Source organism: Canis lupus, chromosome 5 (genome assembly GCF_003254725.2).
Source record: "Canis lupus dingo isolate Sandy chromosome 5, ASM325472v2, whole genome shotgun sequence".
Lineage (NCBI taxonomy): Eukaryota > Metazoa > Chordata > Mammalia > Carnivora > Canidae > Canis > Canis lupus.
In genome coordinates this window covers 70,987,855-70,993,854 of record NC_064247.1, presented here as the reverse complement: position 1 = coordinate 70,993,854, position 6,000 = coordinate 70,987,855, and positions in this window count along the sequence as shown.

The following is a 6,000-nucleotide window of genomic DNA, read 5'->3' as shown; positions in this document are numbered from 1 at the left end:
AGGCCTACAGAATAAGGAACTCTGGCTGAGGGTGAGGCCTGTCATGTTCACAAGTATGTCCTTGGGAGAGCCTGGCATATAGTGGAAGCTCCATAAATCCTTGTTGAATGAACGAATGGGTGAATGCAGTCTTCTATGGCACCAGCTCACAGAACTCAAGTGCCTGCTCCAAGCACACACTGAAAACCAGAGTGTTAACTCATCGGTCTGAAACAGATGAGGAATCTGAAGGGAAAATATCCTCTCTGCCAGGAAGTAAGTGAAATAGTCTTTAAATGTGGGGAAAAGATTGTGTTCTCTATCCCTGGAAAGCTATGTAATCCTGTCTCCTCTCCCACTTAGAAATATGAGGGAGTTGAAAAGATACAGTCACAGTAAAAGAAAAGAAAAAAAAGGAAGAAAAAAAAAAGCATAAATGCTCTGACATTACAAAGCAGCCAAAAACCTTATGCACATCAATCCCCTCCCCACTCCCCGGCCCCCTCACCACCATATGACAGTCACCATGAATGAACATCGAGGAACTAAATTTGCCAGAGCACTTACATGGGCTTTCAGAGAAAGTGAAGGGAGCTCCCAAGCCTGTCGTACTCGGAGAGGGGAGAGCCAGTGACTGAGCGCTGGGCTCTAGATCAGAAGGCAAGGGTTTCAAACTTTGCTGTGGCGCCCCATAGCCAAGAGACTTTGGGTAAGCTGCCAACTTCTCCAAGCCTGTTTCATCTATAAACTGGGGATAATGATACTTACCCTACAGGGTAACAATGAGGGCTAAATGAGAGAGTCAGTAGGGCACAGAGCACAGGGCCTGGCACTTAATAAACACATTATGATTTTATTATTAATTCTTTGAAAAGCAACCCCAAATAGCCAGTAATAAGACCATTGACCGCCTTGCAGAACAGAATAGACACTCGACCATTTAACCCAAGGACATGAGCAGACCAACAGAACACCCTGTTCTTAAAAGACACAGATGAAGAAATTTTATTCTGCTTCCAAGTCATTCTGTTCCCTGGTTGAACAACGGTATTGTGACTCACATTAAATTATAATTGTGTTTCTACATCCCTCTGATAATAAAGATTTCACTTTTAGGCCTCTTTTTGCAAAAAATGAAGGTCTTCCAGACAACTTATTCCTCGTTCAAACTTTACAAAATTCATTTATCTTCCCCCATCCTCCACCTTCCCAACTCAGGGCTACTGCTGGCATTTTGCTGTACGAAGGAATAGATGTGTGCTTTATTTCAATAACTTTGAGCATTGATAATAATGAAAACACTTGGCATCTGTTTTCTGTTGAAATGTGAAAGCTTCAGAGAAATATTTACAAAGCCTACTTTCCCCAACCACTGCTCTCAGATTTGATTAAATAACACAAAAAAACATGACATTCCAAATCAGAGTAACAAGCTGTTCTTGGGCTGTGTCGGGGCCAATCCTTTATATTTTCAAATTTATGAGTATGCTACTAGAGAAACACCACTTACCCAGCTGATCCAACAAATGCTCTCCCCTCTCGTTCACACGCAATAGTTTGTATCTTCCTGACTCAACTCCCAGTCACAGCCCCCTTCCACACCTTTAGAGATGAGGGGTGATGTGAGGAATATCTCCATAGTGTAGTGTACGAGTTGAGGCACATTCATAAGCTAACTGACCTTTTAGTGAAGATGCTCTGGCACAAATAAATCAAGGTAGAACAGGGAAGGCTTTTTTTTTTTTTTTTTTTTTTTTTAATGAAACTCAAGTCCCTATTCAGAAAGCTGAGAAATTCTTCTCCCTGGGAGAGCATGTAGGCAGGCAGCAACTTTCACACATCCAATTATAGAGATTTAAAGCAAACCCATTATCATTAAATTTTACTATGTATAGGAGGCTGAATAATGGTCAAAGAGATCAGGTCCCAAAACCTGGGCCCTATAAATAGTACATTATTTGGAAAAGGGGTCTTTGCAATGTAATTAAATTGAGGGTCTTCAGATGGGGAAAGTATCCTGGATTATCTGGTGGGCCCTAAATACCATCATAAGGGTCCTTTATAAGAAGTTAGAAGGAGAGCAAAAAGAAGAGGCCATGTAGCTACAGAGGCAGAGATTGAAAGGATGTGGCTACCAGCCAAAGAATGCCAGCAGTCACTAGAAGCTTGTAGAGGCAAGGAATGGATTTTTCCCTAGAGCTTCAGGTGGAACATAGTCCTGCCAACACCATGATTTCAGCCCAAAGACACCAATTTTGGAATTCTGGCCTTCAAGACTAAGAGAATACATTTTTGTTATTTTAAGCCACTATGTCTGTGGCATTCTGTTACAGTGGCCACAGGATACGAATGTACTGTAAAAATAAAACGCAAATCATAACAGAGTCAAAATTTAATACTTTATGGGAAAATTTAATCCCATCCTCCCTCTGTTCCCATTTTATAGACCAGGAAATTAAATCAGAGAAGAGGCCAAGTGCCATGGTAAATCCACACATACTGGGAGGCAGAGCTACGACCAGGTTTTATGAGTCTCATAGCTCTTTTTAAAGAAAGAATTCAAGCCTCCAGCCTGCTTGGGTGCCATTCTAACCTTCTCAGAATATTTCCGGCACTGTCCAATATTGTCCAATATGGTAGCCTCTAGCCACCTGGGGCTATTTAAATTCATTAAAATTAAATAAACTTTAAAATCCAGTCCCTTAGTCACACAAGCCACATTTCAAGGGCCCTACTACTCTCATGGATAGCCAGTGGCTACTGAATTACACAGCACAGGTAAACATTTCAATCATTACGGGAAGTTCTCCTGGACAGTGCTAGAGTTGACACACAGAACACCCAGCCAACTTCTCACCAAACTTAAAAACTCCATGTCTGTTTGTTCATATTATATTTCCAACACCTAGTGCACTGGCTGGCCTGCTTGGGAACCCATAAAGACTTATATGAAGGTGCAGAGTGACATCAGGGATTGTGACCCTCTTACACTTTCTCCTTGCTGAGTAGGGCTTTCCTCTTGGCTTTGAGGGATACTACAACATAGGCCAAGTGCCACCACACCCCATACAGCTTCTTGTCTAGGCCCAAGAGCAGCACAGGGAGGCCAAGAATAAGACAAGGGGGCTAGACTGTTTCAAACCCTCATAGACCAAGGTCATGTCCTAAAAGAGCCTAGAAAGCATTCAGGGGCTGCTCCTAATTTGTTCTGATACCTCTTGGGATGCCAAGAGAAGTCTGACGCACTCTAGAAAATATCAATGAATACATGTGTGGCCCTTCAGAGTTCAAAAGCAATGCCATGGTCTCCTTTGATCCACATAACTGGTGAAGCAGAGACCTCCATTTTATGAGTGAGAAAACTGAGATTCAAAGAAGACAGACGACTTGCCAAAGATATGCAGAAAAGCCAAGATTCTAGTGAAAAATTCTAACTCTAAAAACTTGTTCACACCACCACCTCTTCTTCCTTGTTCCCTAAAGATACAGAGATATGTCCTAGGCCTTCTTGAGAACACAGACTGAGTCTTGCTCACCTGATATCTAGCAGTGCCTTCCTCAATCCAATAATGCTTAAGCTTGGTTTTCACATTTCACTCTTCCCCAGGGAAAACTTAAGGCAAATCAAGTCCAAAGGGAAATGAGACAAATAACTTGGAAATGTACCTCTGAATAGTCAACTCCAGAAATAGAGAAATGTTATACAAATTCTTTTTTTTTTTAAGTATTTTATTTATTTATTCATGAGAGACAGAGAAAGAGAGAGAGGCAGAGACACAGGCAGAGATAGACGCAGGATGCAGGATCAGATCATGGGACTCCAGGACCACGCCCCAAGCCAAAGGCAGATGCCCAACCACTGAGTCACCTAGGCATCCCAAAATGTTGTACAAATTCACTTCAGAGAAGTTCCTTATACTGACACAGAAAGCTACATGCCACAATTGAGATAGGGTTTTTAGGGCAGACAGCAGGCATTTTTGTCATGTGGCCAACATTCTGGAGGTTTTTTCTAACACACGCGCACATGTGTTAGGATTCTGTGGACACTCCTAGTATTCTTAGAACACAATTTAAATCTCACCACACCTGAAATGGGATCATTTTATCCTCACCACAATTCTATGCAATAGGTACTATAATTAGTCCCATTTCACAGTGGAAGGAACCAAGGTTCAGACAGTTTAGGTAAATTTGTCCTCCCTCCATCACTACAGTTCATCAGCAACAGAGCTGGGATCTGAATATAAGGTCGGACTCTAAACTCCTTCTTACAGCAGTACTCTGGCTCTCTACAAAGTCCGAAATAGACATTTTGGATTTATAGGAATTTGTCGTGGAAAATAAGGCCTGAGGAGGAAAAAAGCCTCCAAAATAGTTATAAGTAGGCTTCCATGTAGATGGATGTGTACATATATATGTATATATACACATATACCTCATATTTTGAACATACTCCTAATTTCATTCCTAGTGTTTATATTGTCAAAGTCTGTTGGGTTGGTTTTTTTGTTTTTTGTTTTTTTTTTTTAGGCTACCCTCTGTCTTTAAGAGAAAAACCTAGAACCTATTAGAATCAATAAAAATAAAAAATCCTATCTAGGAAAAAAATCAACGGTTTTGAATCCTTTTCTCAGAAAAGGACATATTGATGACAAGTTATAATTCTAATGAAATTGCTTCTTGACTCAAAGAATCTAAGACTTTCCAAAAAATTTTTATTACGGAAATTTCAAGCATTCATTAGAGAGAAAAGTATAATAACCCTATGACTCAACCTTTTATTTTTTTAAATAAATTTATTTTTTATTGGTGTTCAATTTGTCAACATACAGAATAATACCCAGTGCTCATCCTGTCAAGTGCCCACCTCAGTGCCCGCCACCCAGTCTCCCCCACCCCCCGCCCACCTCCCCTTCCACCACCCCTAGTTCGTTTCCCAGAGTTAGGGGTCTTTCATGATCTGTCTCCTTTCTGATATTTCCCACTTATTTTTTCTCCTTTCCTCTTTATACCCTTTCACTATTTTTTATATTCCCCAAATGAATCAACCTTTTATTTTCAACAGTTATCCACTCACGGACAATCCTGTTTCATCTAATCCCCCTGCACTCAACTATGTTTGCTGGTATTTTAAAGTAAATCCCACACATCTATCACTTCCCTCATGAATACTTTAGTAATGCATCCTTAACTCATAAGGACACCTTTATCAAGGTAATCACAATCCATTATCACATTTAACAAAATTACAGTAATCTCTTATCACCTGAAACCCAACCTTACTTAAATTTCTCCAATTGTCCCCCAAAATGTCTTTTTTGCAGTTGGTTTTGTTCCCATCAGAATCCAAGCAAGATTAATATATTGCATTTGGTTATGTTTCTTCAGTCTCTTAATTTTACACCACCCTCAAACCTGAACACAAAATGGATTTAACATTTAAACATAAGACCTGAAAAGTATAAAACTAGAAAAAAAACTTAGGAAAAAGCTCCTTGACAATGGCCTTGGCAACAATTTTCTGCAGATGACAGCAAAAGCACAAGCAACAAAAGCAAAAATAAACAAGTGGGACTACATCGAACTAGTAAGATTCTGCACAGCAAAAGAAACAATCAACAAAATGAAAAGGCAATCTACAGAACAGGAAAAAATATTTGCAAGCCATATATGTGACAAAGGGTTAGCATCCAAAACATATAAGGAAACAAAACAAAACATATAAGGAATTTATACAACTTGAAAGCAAAACAAAAACAAAAGCAATAACAACTGGATTAAAAAATGAGCTGAGGACCTGAACAGACATTTTTCCAAAGAAGACATACAAGTGCATATGTACATAAAAAGATGCTCAACATCACCAGTCATCAGAGAAATGCAAATCAAAACCACAATGGGACATCACCTCACACCTGTTGGAATGGCCATCATCCAAAAGATAAGAATAAGTGTTAGAGAGAACGTGGACAAAAGAGGATATTGACACTTGGGGATATTGGGAATTGCAAATGCTCT